Source organism: Schistocerca americana, chromosome 7 (assembly GCF_021461395.2).
Source record: "Schistocerca americana isolate TAMUIC-IGC-003095 chromosome 7, iqSchAmer2.1, whole genome shotgun sequence".
NCBI lineage: Eukaryota > Metazoa > Arthropoda > Insecta > Orthoptera > Acrididae > Schistocerca > Schistocerca americana.
The window spans coordinates 357,751,540-357,768,649 of NC_060125.1; the positions used below are offsets into that span (position 1 = coordinate 357,751,540).

At 42.1% G+C, this 17,110-nt stretch overlaps 1 protein-coding gene across 1 annotated transcript in view; it reads right to left on the reverse strand.

Annotated features, from left to right (window-relative positions):
- The window catches only part of LOC124622594 (solute carrier family 2, facilitated glucose transporter member 1-like), a 564,308-nt gene extending 548,593 nt beyond the window's left edge, over positions 1-15,715 (reverse strand). Inside the window, exon 1 of the mRNA XM_047148343.1 lies at positions 15,619-15,715. The gene's annotated coding sequence lies outside the window, so the exon portion shown is untranslated. The remainder of the gene's footprint in view (positions 1-15,618) is intronic.
- Between the last annotated feature and the right edge of the window lie 1,395 nt (positions 15,716-17,110).

Below are 17,110 nucleotides of genomic sequence, written 5' to 3' on the forward strand. Positions count from 1 at the left end.
AATAATTTACATCGATGTTAGACGAAGTATAGGGACAGCCAAGCAACAAGTGGCAATGAAGGTAAAGAAGTAGCAGGTTGTGTCTGATTTTGCAAATCGCTCTCCTCTGAAACCACTTGCTCACTGCAGCTCATTTGACAGGCTTATAGAGCTAGGTATTGGTTCAAATGGCTCTGAGCACTATGGGACTCAACTGCTGAGGTCATTAGTCCCCTAGAACTTAGAACTAGTTAAACCTAACTAACCTAAGGACATCACAAACATCCATGCCCGAGGCAGGATTCGAACCTGCGACCGTAGCGGTCTTGCGGTTCCAGACTGTAGCGCCTTTAACCGCACGGCCACTTCGGCCGGCCAGCTAGGTATTCAGATGCAAAACTTCAGCACACTGTGACCTCTTCGTTCGGTATCCTGGACGTACTCGGGAATCGAGATCGAGAAGGACGCACAAGTGCTGGCCATCCATAGTTGTTCGGTTTGGCGTCCACACCGCAGGCGGCGTGGACTTTGCGCCAGTTGGCAAGACCCTCTGGTGGCGCAAGTTAGGAGGAAGGTGTGCGCGCTTTCCTCGTCCACTTGTGTTGATGTTTCCGAAGTTTTCCGATAGCCGACGTTATATTTCCGTGCAGCTACTCGTTTGCTCTTTATTTCCTCTCAAAAATGTTCAAATGTGTGTGAAATCTTATGGGACTTAACTGCTAAGGTCATCAGTCCCTAAGCTTACACACTACGTAACCTAATTTATCCTAAGGACAAACACACACACCCATGCCCGAGGGAGGACTCGAACCTCGCCGGAACCAGCCGCACAGATTTCCTCTCGGTTTGCTATTTGTGGCTTTGTCTGTACATTGTTGACGATTCTTGGCTTTCAGATTCAAGATTGCCCTCAGTTTGTCCTTTCGAATGCGTGTACTGTTCCCGTTGTCGACCACTCGACCTTTACGGCCACTCGCCATTTCTGAGAAACTGGTTAGTGTCACTCTCACACGGGGTAGTGCACTAAACTTCGCCTTGGTTGTCCACGGCACGCCCCGCACTTCCTGTTGCGTGCGCACGTTTCTAAATTTTCGGCGTAGCTCATTATAAACTGTCGAGATTACTCTGTGAAACTAACCAAGTCGCCTAGTTTGTACCTCATTCTAACTCTTAAAGAAAACTACCTATAGCTTGAACGTTATTATGAATCAGAGAGGTGGTAGAATAATTTTTACAGATTGTAGACATGCATTTTCGTGAAGGAAGGAGTTGTTGTGTCAGTAACCCTACCTGCAATAAATTTTATTTCAGTTTTTATTATTTTGTTGTGTTACCGTACATAAATGTTTTCAAAAACTATCACAGACTGGCAAATGAAATTACACACATCAAAGAAAGTTTTGCATCACTTCGGTTCCGAGAGTTGCGGAACCTGTACAAAAAACTGGAATAGAGATCAACATAAACATTATTTCCGCCCTTTTAATTACTCATGAAAACCACAAATTTCAAGTTGTACCACCTTACAGCGAGACCTTCAGACATGGTGGTCCAGATTGCTCTACATACCGGTACCTCTAATACCCGGTAGCACGTCCTCTTGCATTGATGCATGCCTGTATTCGTCGTGGCATACTGTCCACAAATTCATCAAGGCACTGTTGGTCCAGATTGTTGGTCTTCTCAACAGCGATTCGGCGTAGATCTCTCAGAGGGGTTGTTGGGTCACGTCGTCCATAAACAGACCTTTTCAATCTATCCCAGGCATGTACGATAGGGTTCATGTCTGGAGAACATGCTGGCTGCTGTAGTCGAGCGATGTCGATATCCTGAAGGAAGTCATTCACAAGATATGTACGATAGGGGCACGAATTGTCATCCATGAAGACGAATGCCTCGCCAATGTGCTGCCTATATGGTTGCACTATCGGTCGGAGGACGGCATTCACAAACCGTACAGCCGTTAGGAGCCTTCCATGAGCACCAGCGGCGTACGTCGGCACCTCAACATGTCACCTCAAAACAGCAGAGAAACTCCACCTTTCTGCACTCGCTTGACAGTGTGTCTAAGGCATTCAGCCTGACCGGGCTGCCTCCAAACACATCTCCGACGGTTGTCTGGTTGAAGGCATATGCGACACTCATCGGTGAAGAGAACGTGATGCCAATCCTGAGCGGTCCATTCGGTATGTTTTTAAGCCCATCTGTACCGCGCTGCATGGTGTCGTGGTTGCAAAGATGGACCTCGCCATGGACGTCGGAAGTGATGCTGCGCATAAAGCAGCCTATTGTGCACTGTTGAGTCCTAACATGACGTTCTGTGGCTGCATAAAAAGCATTATTCAACATTGTGGCGTTGCTGTCAGGGTTCCTCCGAGCCATAATCGGTAGGTAGCGGTCGTCGTCTGCAATAGTAGTCATTGGGCGACCTGAGCGAGGCATGTCATCGACAGTTCCTGTCTCTCGGTATATCCTCCATGTCCGAGCAACATCGCTTTGGTTCACTCCGAGACGCCTGGACACTTCCCTTGTTGAGAGCCCTTCCTGGCACAAAGTAGCAATGCGGAAGCGATCGAACCGCGGTACTGACTGTCTAGGCATAGGTGAACTACAGACAACATGAGCCGTGTACCTCCTTTCTGGTGGAATAACTGGAACTGATCGGGTGTAGAACCCTCTCCGTCTAATAGGCGCCTCTCATGCATGGTTGTTTTCATCTTTGGGCGGGTTTATTGACATCTCTGAACAATCAAAGGTGCTGTGTCTGTGATACAATGTCTATATTCAGAAGTTCTGGGAACTGAGGTGATGCAAAACCTTTTTTGAAGTGTTTACATTGTCTGGTTGGTTTTCTGTTGTAAATGGTCAGGAAAACTGGAATCGTTTCTTCAGGAGCAAAATGATCTCCACAAATAATGCTGTAGTTTGATTTAGGGTAAACTGTGCATTCGGTTTTTTTTTTGTTTTGTTTTAGAACTTTTTTTTTTTTTTTTTTTTTGTTTTTTTTTTTTTTTTTTTTTTTTGTTTTGGAACGTTCCCCTCGGGAGAGCCTGTAACTCCTAGAGGGCGCGTCCCCAGGTGGCGGATCGGGGAACGCCTCCCAGATATGGGTGGTAGGAGGGAAATCAAATACCTCCCGCGGACCAACAGGCCGGGCAGAGCAAGTTCGTTAGCTGAAGTGAAAGCAACTGCTCTAGGGGTAGGCATCCCCGAAATCAAGACCCTGGTCCTCCAGGTTGGGGGTTGTGCTTAGGGCCAGCGACCCTATCACAGGATCCTGTAGGAGAAAATGGATTGCTACGAATCAGAATGACAAGAATGCTGGGCCACCAAACTTGATGACGAACTTGCAAAATTTAAAGGTTATGAATATGGGAACATGGAATGTATTAAGTCTCTATAGATCAGGATCACTGATAAATGTCATACAGGAACTTGAAAGGTATAAAATGGATTTAGTTGCAGTACAAGAAACCAGATGGACGGGCAATGGAAGTATAAACAAAAATAAGTATACAATAATGTATGGGGGAAACGATACACAAATACATGCACTAGGGACAGGATTTATAATAAACAACAAATTGTTACCTTTTATTAGGAAATTTGAGGCAGTGAATGAAAGGATATCTCACATTACGATTCAATGCAAATATAAGACTTTAAATGTTATAAATTGCCATGCTCCAACAGAGGATAAAGAGGACAATATTAAAGAAGAATTTTACAACAAATTGGAACAGGTATATGATACATTCTCGAAAAATTCAATTAAAATAATTCTAGGAGATTTCAATGCCAAGTTAGGACATGAAAATCATTATAAACCTACAATTGGACCTCATAGTCTACATCAGCAGAGTAATGAAAACGGAACAAAACTTATTAGCTTTGCCACTTCCAAAAACATGTTGATCAAAAGTACATATTTTGCACATAAAGATATACATAAACAAACATGGGCTTCAAGAGATGGCATCACAAAAAATCAAATTGATCATGTATTAATCGAAAAACAACATCATAAATGCATACATGATTTCAGAAGTCAAAGGGGAGCAGACTGTGATTCGGATCACTTTCTTGTAAAAGCCAAGTTCAAGATCTCACTCTCAAGACATAAATGGTCTAAATTAAATGGTGTTCCTAGGTTTAATACAATGAAACTGAAAAACCCAAACATTCTCAACCAGTACATTAGAGAATTAGAAACACACAAACCTGAAGTGGAAAGTAAAATTAACAATGATGATACTAATCAAGCCTGGAACGCTCTGAAAGAAAATATCACACGAGCAACTACCTCAGTTTTGGGACATTTTACTACAACTAAGAACCCCTGGTTTGATGCCGAGTGCTCGAACGCTATCGAAGATAGAAAATTAGCAAGGGAAAAATTCCTACAAAAACCAATAACACAAAACAAACTTATTTTTGAAGAGAAACAGAAACTTGCCAGGAAACTCATTAGGAAAAAGAAAAGGGATTTTATGAATTACAAATTAAAAAGAGCTGAGAATGACCGTACCACAGACTCCAGAGGATTTTTCAAGAGCATAAATATGTTTAAAAGTGGGAATATAAAAAATTATGGACAGTTCATAACAGACCCAGATGGCTCCTTGCTAACAGAAAGAAGTGACATTGCTAACAGATGGAAGGAATATTTTAATGAGTTACTAAATGCTCCAACTATAAGCGTCTCTCAGGAAGATGACAATGAATATCTTACTGCTGACCCATCGGACGAAGAGCCCAGCTTAGCAGAAATTAAAGAAAGCATCAAGAAGCTGAAGAGACATAAAGCTCCTGGAAGTGATGGTATAGACACAGATATATGGAAGCTCAGTAAATTTCCTTTTGTAAACTGCTTACACAAAATCATCACCAACATCTGGAAGCAGGAACAGGTCCCACATGATTGGAAAGAAGTAGTTGTGTGCCCTATATACAAGAAGGGGGACCCAACAAATTGTTCAAACTACAGAGGAATTGCGTTACTAAACACAACATATAAAATTCTGACAAATATACTGTTAGCAAGGATAAGCCCTTACGTTGAAGACTCCCTAGATGATGCCCAATGTGGATTTAGACCTAACAGATCGACTATTGACAATATATATGTCCTAAGGATGTTGGGTGAAAAGAAATATGAATTCAATCAAAATGTACATATGCTTTTCATTGATTTTAAAAAAGCTTTTGACAGTATCAACAGGGAATATTTATGGAAGTGCATGAGGCAGATTGGCATCCCTAACAAATTGATAAATTTAATAAAATCTTGCACTTTAAACTCAAAATACAAAATAAAAGTAGCTAGCAAACTTTCTGAAGACTTTGAGGTTAAAACTGGAGTCAAACAAGGGGATTCACTCTCACCAGTTCTTTTTAACATAGTAATCAATAGAATAATCCAAAAAGTAAAGCTACTACAAATTGGAGCACAACTGGAAAGCAAAATTAACATTGTAGCATACGCTGATGACATTGCATTATTATCTGACAGTGAGAATGATTTGAAGCTTCTTACAGCACAATTAATTAAAGCCACAAATGGCACAGGCCTCCAGCGGAATACAGACAAAACAATGTACTTTATCTTATCCCGCTATCCATCAAATAATAATGTACTGCAAATTAATAACACAGCTTTCACAAAGACAAATGAATTTAATTACCTTGGTACAATAGTAACCTCTGACAACTCCATAAAAATTGAAATAGAATCACGAATTCAGAAGGCTAACAAATGCTACTATAGTCTCTTGACAGTTTTCAAAAGCAAGTTAATTTCTAGGAACACCAAACTACAAGTATACAAATCATTGATTATACCAGTACTCACCTATGGATCTGAAACCTGGACTCTCACAAAAAAAGAGGAAAACAGATTAAGAGTATTTGAACGAAAAATTTTGAGAAAAATATTTGGACCCATAAGAGATAGGATCAGTGATGAATGGAGATTGCTAAATAACAATGAAATTTACAAATTATATAAAGACTCCGATATAGTGGCCAAAATTAAAGCCAAAAGACTGAAATGGATAGGGCATGTCATCAGAGCACCACCAAACAGGACCATCAAGAAAGTGACTGAAGAGATTCCCACCGGAAGACGACCTCTTGGACGCCCACGCATGAGATACTTGGACAATATTCAAGACGATCTCAGAAAACTAGGACATGACAGACAGTGGCAAATTACTTGTAAAGACAGAGCAAAGTGGTTCAACATTGTCCATTCTGCAGCAAAAAGCCTTCATGGATTGTAATGCTTAATAATAATAATAATAATAATAATTTAGAACGTTCGATTGCGAGTGAGGAAATTGGTAAATATTTGGCTTTTGTTAGTTGCTTTACTCCTTTTTCTCGAATTTATTTTTTATTTTTCTACTTACTTGTCATACGTAATTTCTAAGGCCGGATAACAGTAAATTGTTTGTGTTCTACTGATTTTTGTTTCTTTCTAAATACTCGTAGTATCTGGTTAATTGGGCTATCTTCAGGAAACAATTATCTAGAATCCATTATGTAACCAAACATTATACGCAAAGAACTTGGACAGTATTTGTGTACGAGACATGTTTTTTTAACACTGCAAATTACACGTCATGCAATGAACATATAAGATGGCAAGAACTATGCCCCTTACATGAAGTCATTAAAGATCACCGAACTCACGTTGAGCGAACAGTAGGGCTGAACAAAAATGACTGACAAGGCACAATGCATCTTGTAGAGGGTACAGTATGGACGTATTGGAATAATTAATGTTGGGTGATGGTTTTAATGTAATTCACGCGAAATGAAAACTTTGTGGAAATGTGTCGATTTACTGGAGGCTAGTTTATCCCAGGGAAGTATTCAGAGTTGACTGCGGCCAGGTGGCGGCAATGCGCTGTGGAGTGGCGAAGGGAAGCGACAGTAGGCAGCTTAGGGCGGCTCAAACTCTGAGAAAGCGGTAGCGGGGCGCGGCCTCCAGCTGCCTTAAGATGAGTGACAGTGAGGGGGCGGTTGACCCCATGCAGGTGTACTGGGAATCAGACGGAGAACTAACTTGTACACCTGTTGATAAATGTCAGTCGTCCCGTTTTCAGTGAAACATGCGAGAAAGGCGCGTAAAGCTACGGTGGAGCGGTCAACAGAGGCTGAAATATGCATGTTCGTGACTATAGCAACTTCACGCTGAATTCATGGTCCGCAGAGTCTGAAGTAAATCAGGTGAAGAGTGACAGAATGAAATATGCCGGCCTCCGATGGGAACGTAGGACCAAGGAATTTGAAGTACTCTCCTGAGAGTCAGACTTTCGAAAAATTGGTGTTTTATGCAGATACTAACCTTGATGGGTGGCCTAGGAGGAGCTAAATAGCAGAAGTTGAGCGGAAGGGAAATTTTGTTGGAATTTGTTCACTTCCCAGAGCAGGCATTGGTCGGCGCTGGGAAGCGACGCACAATTAACACAACTTGTGCTGCAATTGGCATAAGTGATTTTGCTGGAGAGGAAACCGAGGCGAAGAGCAGACTGACAGAAGTCTCCTAAGCGTATCCGTTCCCAGCTTGCCTAGAGTGCAGACGTGGCGTTCTTTACTCAGCTTGCCTGAGAGGGAGTGAGCATCTCTGCAGTTTAGGACTTAGCAAACGGAACGATTTAGCTATGTACTGAGCAAGATAGCTAGGCGTGAATAGACAAGCGCAGCCTTGCAGCACCACGAGGCCGGCCGACGTCCGCACAATGACGATGCCCCGTCACGCTGGATTTGGTGATATTGCGCCCGCTCCGGCTTGAGTTAGGCCACTGATTAATTTGTTGGATCACGTCGGCAAAGTTTCCACAAGGGTTTCATGGGCCGTGTATTGTAGAATTCTTCTTGCACTTCGCATTACGCCTGGGTCAGTCGATAGGAATTAATTTTGATTTAACGCGCTTTACTCCAAGTAAATGCAATTTATTCCCACTGCGTGTTAGGACAGTCATGTACGTGATGACTGCAGGTCGTGAGTTAAAATAAATTTGTGCTAATCGACTGCATCTGTTTTCAATCAAGTAGTTGAAATCCCAAGTCACTTTCTTAATTATTTTTATGTTCAACATTTGCATCTGGTGTTCAATAGCTGAATATAACATCAATGTGCACCCCTTTTTAATTAAAAGGGACCAATTCTGAATCAATTAATGTCAACACTGCCACCGCAGTTCAATCAGGAGTCAGAGGGCCTTATTACTTTCTTTGCGTTATCCGATATTGTGGCAGTTTTGCACTCTCTGTTGATCTGTTAGTCAATTAGCTGGGGTGAACACACGCCAAAACCAGATAAGTGGCGGGTGGGGTATTACAAACAAGATTAAACAATAAATAATTAAAACACACGATATTGCAGTATTCCAGGTTTTTTAACTATGATGCTATAATTTGTGACGTCGTGACATTGGTTGAGAACTAAGTGAGCAATAGTCACTTATGTTGTGCAACAGACATGTTTTAGACTGTAAATTGTAATATCGAACACGATACAGTGTTAAAATACACTCTGTTACAGTATTACAGGTTATATTGTTATAATGTTGAGGTTTGTGAGATAAGGAATATAAAATTCTATTTTATTTTAATGCTGTGTAGCAGTATGTGTCATTGTGATGGTCTGCGGGCATATGGCTGGTTGACTGCATCATGGGAAACTTGAAAGTTGGGTGTGCTCATTTGTAATTGCTCATTTAGAACCTGCTGGGGATTTTAAGCTAAATGTTTGTGCTTCCAATAGGCTTAGTTTCCTTCCTTTGTGGCTATACATCAGCAGCTTTGAAATTTAACGCCGCTTTCAGTCGACCATCAGTTACTGCATCTGCATTCAACACAGTTGTCTATCATTTTCGTTCGAAATATCAGAGCAAGAGGCACTCGATAATCACACACTCTGAATTCCAAACACCAATATAGTCCCCCCCCCACCCCAATTAGTCTTTCCGAAGACGGCCTTGAGTCTTCTCTCCAACATTGAAGTAAGCTTGCTTGGGCTGGTTACAAGCTGCTCAGATGGCAGCGCCTGCACTCAGCTGTATAGGCAACCCAAGGTGCTCTTCGTCTGGTCTTGCTTCCCGATAGCAACAGGTCTGTGTGGATGAGGCAAATGCTATCCCTCCGTCAATTTAAGCGCATCCTCAGTCGCAAGTCTTTTACCCAAATTCACAACTTGGGATGTTAAAATGCTATAAATCACTTTAACTCGTGTGGTACGTCAGAGATCTGAAGTAAGCTTGCACTCGGCCTGACGGACGTCGTAATTTACATTCCGCTGACTAAGAAGGCAGAGGACTGTCATCACATTGTAATATAACATAGCCAGTCATCTTCTTGATACGTTCTGCAAGTTAAAGTTGTCTATCGTAATTACTGAATCGGATTTCGTTGAATTTTCTGTGTAAAATTTACGTAACACTAGAAAGTTAAACGAAGTCCTGTCACAAGTTGACGCGACATATTTCACACGATTAAATGTTAGTCATATAGTTGGTTTATCAAATGTACGATAGTTCAACAAAAAGTTACGTCAACTTGCTGCGCTTCTCAATGTCGCAAACTCTCTGAGGTTCTTTGTAGACAAGCTGCTGTCTGTAGGAAGATTTCAACATCTCAAAACTACAGCGAAAGCAGAAAAGACTTGCACAGGATCGATGATTGAAGGATGGACTTAGAGTTGATCCTGAATGTAAGCAGGTGTAAAATTTTGCGTGTAAATAGACGAAGAAATTCATTACAGTTCGAATACGCTATTGGTAAAAAATGTCATTGGATACAGTAACAACCTAAATTAGAAGTGATCTAAAGTGGAATGACCTCATAAAACAAACTGTAAGAGAAGCAGATGCCAGGTTGAGATTCTTAGGAACAATCTTTAGGAAATTAACTCATCCACGAATGAAGTGGCTCACAAATAATCTATTCGACCGGTTCTTTAATGTTATTCGTTCATGTTGGGCTCTTACCAGGTAGGGTTAACTCAAATGGTAGTCGCTACAACAGAGATTATGTGTATCATTGAAACGGGTGCTGTTGAAATTTCATAGGCGTACCTTAGAAGAAGAGCTGGTCAAAATCTTAGTGTGTGCCACACATTTCTCGTGAAATGACTACAACGAGAAAAAAAGAGAAATTAGGAATTCATACATAAATTTATCGACAACCGTTCATCCCACGCACCAGTCGCGAATGGAACAGAAAAGGTGAGAAAGATAATAGTACCAAAGGTACCCTCCGACACACTGGAAGAGTATAGGTATAGATGTAGTTGTAAATGCAACAAGCGTTGCATTTTGTACTTATAAAAACAAGGTGTAACAGGTACAAGTGAAGATAATTCTGTTGGTGAATGAGGAAGGCTTTCTGTCACAACATTAAGTCAGTCATTTTTCCCACTAATTATTATAGCTATTACAAATCGCAGTTTTTAGGTTGGGTAGTGCCTCTAAGAGCAACCTTAAGGCTTATTTTCCCTTGTACAGCAGGTCAGTTGTTGAACTGTGGACGCGTGAGAGCAAATCGTAAGCCATACTGACAGGCGTAGTCCATTTAGTGGTGTACTTACGACCGTGCAGAAAACACCAGATCGTCAAGTTTGTGACACAGGAAAAAAAAAATACCAACACACTGATGTGATTACATATTAAGATAACATATATAAAAATCTACATTTATACCCATTACACCCACTATATTGAGATGATAGATTATCTGATTTTATACTGTACATTATCTACGTCGCATTTGATAGACAATCAAAAATCAGACCATGAATCGAATATTCTGATTGACAGAGTATTCACCAACGTCCTTGACGTCCCATTATGGCAGCTTTCAATAACATCAGAAGTGATCGTTCTTACTGGGAACAGGAATGAGACAGACATAAACTCATGACACGGGAGGAACAGGATGTATGTGTATTTGTGCAGGAAACCAGGAAGAAGAGAATTTCCACATCTTTAGTCCTGGAAAACGTCGAAAACGCATCTTTCTTCTATGGACACTCCGACCCGAATAAGAGCGACTTAAAAAGTAATAATTATAATTAGGGCAAATGTAGTAATACAGGAATGTTGCAACTCGACGTTTAACCGCAAAGTAAGTATTATTGTGGGTATCCGCAGATAATAAACATTCAACTGGGTAGGACCTCTAATCACAGCAGAAGAGCCTGACTGCAAGTCGGGGTACGTTGCCAACATGGCTAAACTTTTTACAAATGGCTATATTAAAATCACGTCAAATGTACTCACAAGGACACTGAACCGCATAAACGAAACGGAAAGAACCATCAGAAGCATCAGTGCAGAGTCCTCATTCTGAGCTGTCAGGTGAGGTGGAACTGTTAACTGTACGTTGACGCCGTGTCTGTGTCAGAGCATCAGTCAAATTTAATTTTTCAGGTTTTATCCTGCTGTTTTCAGTTCTGCAGCCGATGAAATAGAGAGGGGGCGGTATAGCGATTTAACTAAAGGTGTTTCTGGAGTACTATCTGTGAGGTTTATTGCTCCAAACCGCGGGCTATGGACATGAATCTGGGTAGTCTACGTATCAGACTAAGATTGGTAAATGAATACAGTCACGGGCGTATGGGTCGGTAACAGATCTCCTTGTCTGTCAGACGTCATTGCCAAAGAATTGTGTGAAGACCAAGCCACTGAGCCTAGGGATTCATGAACGAATTCAACTGCTGCAAACTGCAAGAGTCTGTTACAGTACTTTCTACTTTTCTCAAACTGAATTAAGCAGATTAGCACAGTTGAGGACCTACATTACATCTCTAAGATGTCATCGCTACACAAAAGATAGTATAACACCCTTAAATATGGGTCATGAAGAAGGAACTGCTGGCGAATCACGCTCCTAGAAGGCAATGCCATTAAGATATTATTATAGTTTTTGATGCGCTACAGAATGCGAATTTTTATCTCTCTCTTTCATTTAATCTACTTAAAGTGCATCCGTTTGAAATTTCACATATCTGACTCCCTAGTTTCTGTAACTACCCTAACGCAAATGCAGCAATGTCTTCGCCACCGATAGAACGTTAACACCTAATCTTCTTTTCATCCTTTAATTACGTGCGACATAAAATTAATTCTTTTGCGATTATTCTCCGATGCCCCTTTTTTTCACCGCCTATGTGCCGAATATATCCAAAGTCTGTGATTTCCCATCAACACAATAATAGCAGGTGCTAAGTGCATGTGGTTTTTCTTGGCTACAGGTAAGCCTTAGCTGCCTGCAACTTCACACAGTCGCGTAATTCATAATATATTAGGCCGGTGCGTAAGTTCGTAGCTTTTTTGTTTTGGATATTGGTGTTCTGTTAGGAGATTTTTTATCGATTGTCATCTTTATTTGTAGTTCACTGTTGCGATCTGAGTTTGCATATTGTCACTTTGAGATAGTGAATGCAGCTGTTAGCGTTAGAAAATGGAGTTCCAAGTGAAGAAATCGGAACATTTCCGGCATATTCTTCTGTTTGAGATCAATAGAGGGGTGGCAGCAGTGAAGGCAGCCAGAAACACTTTCAAAATATATGAGGATAATGCCATTGGACAGAGCACGGAAAGAAAATAGTTTTCTCATTTCAAGGAGGAACGTTTCGACATTAGTGACTCTCCACACTCAGGAATCCTTCGGTGTTTGATGAAATCGTTTAAAGGCATTAATCCACTATGATCAACGCCACTGTACTCGAGAACTAACAGATGTGATGAACTGTGATCATTCCACCATCGTGCGACATTTACTTGCACTTGAGAAGGTTCAAAAATCGTATGTATTGGTGCCTCACGCTCTAAGTCAAAATCACAAAAATCAATGGGTAGCCATATGCAAACCTCTGCTTGTTCGTCATCAATTGGCTCGTGAACAGCACACACCATTTCTATCCTGTATCATTACTGACGGCGAGAAATGGTAAAATAAGGAAAAGAGAGGAATGGTTGAGCCCAAACAAAGCAGCAACTTCTCGCACAAAGACCTGCGCGCATCCGTAAAAGATAATGTTATGCATCCGGTGGAAAAGCGTCAGTGTGGTGTACTACGAATTGCTTCTCCGAGGCGTAACCACAACTGCCGACATTTGTTGTCATCAAATGAGACGTCTTGCAAACGCAGTCCAAGAACAGTGACCAGAAAGACTGAGTGAAATGTTGCTACTCCACGAGAACTCCTACCACCACATTCTGCTAGACTGACGAAAAACACCACCCTTATTCACCTGATCTTGCGCCCTTTTCCGCTATCTATCGAACATCCTTCAAGCAACTTCCAGGGTCAAAATGCGCTTCGAACATAGACCGAAGAGTTCTTCGCCTCAAAACAATGTGATTTCTACAGTCACAGAATCGAAAAGTTAGCCAAATGTTGGCAGTCTGCTTTAAAAAAATGGAGAACATATTACTGAATACTGAAGTCTCTGTTATGTGTATCTGTTGTGTTTATTAAACTATGGAAAAACGTTACGAACATATGCACCAACCCAATACATACTGAAGGAATATAGGGAGATTAAAACGAAACTGAGAGTAAATATGACAAAACAGTACGTGCTCAACAGTGGCATAACTCCGAAATTGGAACAGCGAAAAATTGCGTCCTTTAAGCCATTGATGTTTTGTCTCCGGGTTAGCATAGGAAACCTAAGTCACTGGTAGGCCTTGTCTGGTAGGCCTTGTCTTCCGTACCGTAACGAAAAAAGAAGTCCAGAAAGCATCCATTCGTTCAGGTTTGCGGTTAATAGAAAGGAGTTCTGGAACCCAACGAGCAATTAGCTTATGTTATGGTAACTGTTTAGTCAGGGTATCTCGATGAATTAATTCAAGAAAAGATAAGATTAGTGTGCAAATTTCTGTACAATGAAGATTTCCTTAACGGAAGTACCGGCGCAAAATGACAATAAGTGCTTCAACACGTGTATTTGAAACTCGCATGTCATGACTGTGGGGCAAAAACTGTTGAAATAGCAGCATATATAGCTGCAGGCATATTCAACGTAGGTTATTCATCTATTCTTTAGACAATGAAAGCGTTAAGAATCGTCACAGAGTCTAACAGAAAAACCTTCGCGGAGTTATCTAACGGAAACACGTGGCCGCCACAGAACCAGGAATGTCTCAGTTTGTTAAAAGGGGCCGGTTTGAATAAATACAACACCAAATTCGGAACCAGGGCATGTTTGAGGAAGAGGAAGAATGCCTGTATCGTAGATTGAGCGCAAGTTTTGAAACAACGTCGTCTTTTTGTTACTGAAAACTTTAAACGCGTTTTTTTCGAATCATTTTTAGTGGGAAAAGCTTTGTAGAATCTCGACAGATTAACCGAGTCATTCGATTTAAAAAAAAATGATGGTTTGATTTAGGGGCTCTTAGTGAAGGCTTTTTTTATTCGAATTTTATTTTTTTTAAGGATTTGAACTTAGAAAAGCATGCCAAGAAATTGAAATGTTTTTGAAGTAGCTGCAGTTTTTTTTCGAAGTATTTTGCAACATTCCGCCGTGAGGCCCCCCCCCCCCCGAAATTCATTCTAGTTCTTGAATTTGTAAGTAGGCTGTTTAGGTTTTTATGTTGGTAACGCCACGTAGCGCTCTGTATGAAAAATCACTGACTGATCTACGTGCAGTCTGTGGCTGGTTTGCATTGTTGGAATATTTGCTATTGTAGTGTTGGGCAGTTGGATGTGAACAGCGCATAGCGTTGTGCAGTTGGAGGTGAGCCGCCAGCAGTGGTGGACGTGGGGAGAGAGATGGCAGAATTTTGAGAGCGGACGATCTGGACGTGTGTCCGTCAGAAAAACGACATTTGTAAGACCGGATGTCATGAACTGATATATATATATTATGACTTTTGAACACTATAAAGGTAAATACATTGTTTGTTCTCTATCAAAATCTTTCATTTGCTGATTACGCCTATCAGTAGTTAGTGCCTTCGGTAGTTAGAATCTTTTATGTAGCTGGCAGTATTGGGGCTCGCTGTATTGCAGTAGTTCGAGTAACGAAGATTTTTGTGAGGTAAGTGATTCATGAAAGGTATAGGTTATTGTTACTCAGGGCAATTCTTTTGTAGGGATTATTGAAAGTCAGATTGCGTTGCGCTGAAAAATATAAATTAAAAAAAAAATAAAAAAGTTTGTGTGTCAGTTTAGTGTTGATCAGAATAAGTAAAGAGAGAAATGTCGGAGTACGTTCAGTTTTACTCAGCTGTTTTAAAATCAAATAACGTAAAGGTTTACCAGCACTGTCATTTGTATAATTTTCAAAGGGGATATTTCAAATTTTCTGTTTTTATCGATTTTAGAAGTAGTCACGAATCCTTACAACGCATCGCGCAAACCAGGGCAGGTTCTGCAGCCGCCAATTTTTATTTGTTTGAGATTTAAAATAACTTATACACAGATGTTTGTGTAATAAAATGGTAAAAGCCGTATTTTAATAAAAACAGTCCTTGTAAGAAAAAATATTCTAAACTTCACCCATATTTCGTGCCACTCGACCAGAAGTTCCCTTTAAGGCAGTGGTAGCGGACGCTGGCGGCGGTTTCCACAGGAGGCCGCAGCCGGAGTGCGAGACGGGCGAGAAGCGCCGCTGCAGCTACTTACCTGTCAAACTCGGTGAGTCGGATCAGTGTGGCCGCGGAAGAACGCGAAGTTGCGGGTGGACGCGTGTGCAGAGAGGATCGCGCAGGCACTGGCCACGGCTAGGGCCCTGCGCCGCGACCCCGGTCCCCGGTGCCAAACGGCGGGTATTTTGGGACCCTGCGGCTCCCACGCGCCGAGCTGCACTCGTGATCTGCACGCCACACCCCTGCCTTCTCGTGTGCTCCATAAACACAGTGTCCCATTGACAGCGGCCACCGAGCGGGAGTATCTAAGCAGGGAGCACTGCGTACTCCGCATACCGCCAGCATTAAACTGTGACTGTTGGGCGCGGTTCACACTGAGATGATACGACATACGGTACTAAACACGATACTACACTACTGGCCATTAAAGTGGCTACACCAAGATGAAATGCACACGATAACGGGTATTCATTAGACAAATATTTTATACTAGAACTGACATGTGATTACATTTTCACGCAATTTGGGTGCATAGATCCTGAGAAATCAGTACCCAGAACAACCACCTCTGGCCGTAATAACGGCCTTGATACGCCTGGGCATTGAGTCAAACAGAGCTTGGATGGTGTGTACAGGTACAGCTGCCCATGCAGCTTCACCACGATACCACAGTTCATCAAGAGTTGTGACTGGCGTATTATGACGAGCCAGTTGCTCGGCCACCAATGACCAGACGTTTTCAATTGGTGAGAGATCTGGAGAATGTGCTGGCCAGGGCAGCAGTCGAACATTTTCTGTATCCAGAAAGGCCCGTACAGGACCTGCAACATGCGGTCGTGCATTATCCTGCTGAAATGTAGGGTTTCGCAGGGATCGAATGGTGGGTAGAGCCACGGGTCGTAACACATCTGAAATGTGACGTCCACTGTTCAAAGTGCCGTCAATGCGAACAAGAGGTGACCGAGACGTGTAACCAATGGGACCCCATACCATCACACCGGGTGATACGCCAGTATGGCAATGACGAATACACGCTTCTAAAGTGCGTTCACCGCGATGTCACCAAACACGGATGCGACCATCATGATGCTGTAAACAGAACCTCGATTCATCGGAAAAAATGACGTTTCGCCATTCGTGCACCCAGGTTCGTCGTTGAATACACCATCGCAGGCGCACCTGTCTGTGATGCAGCGTCAAGGGTAAGCGCAGCCATGGTCTCCGAGCTGATAGTCCATGCTGCTGCAACCGTCGTCGAACTATTCGTGCAGGTGGTTGTTGTCTTGCAAACGTCCCCATCTGTTGACTCAGGGATTGAGACGTGGCTGCACGATCCGTTACAGCCACGCGGATAAGATGCCTGTCATCTCGACCGCTAGTGATACGAGGCCGTTGGGATCCAGCACGGCCTTCCGTATTACCCTCCTGAACCCACCGATCCCTTATTCTACTAACAGTCATTGGATCTCGGCCGACGCGAGCAGCAATGTCGCGATACGATAAACCGCAAGCGCAATAGGCTACAATCC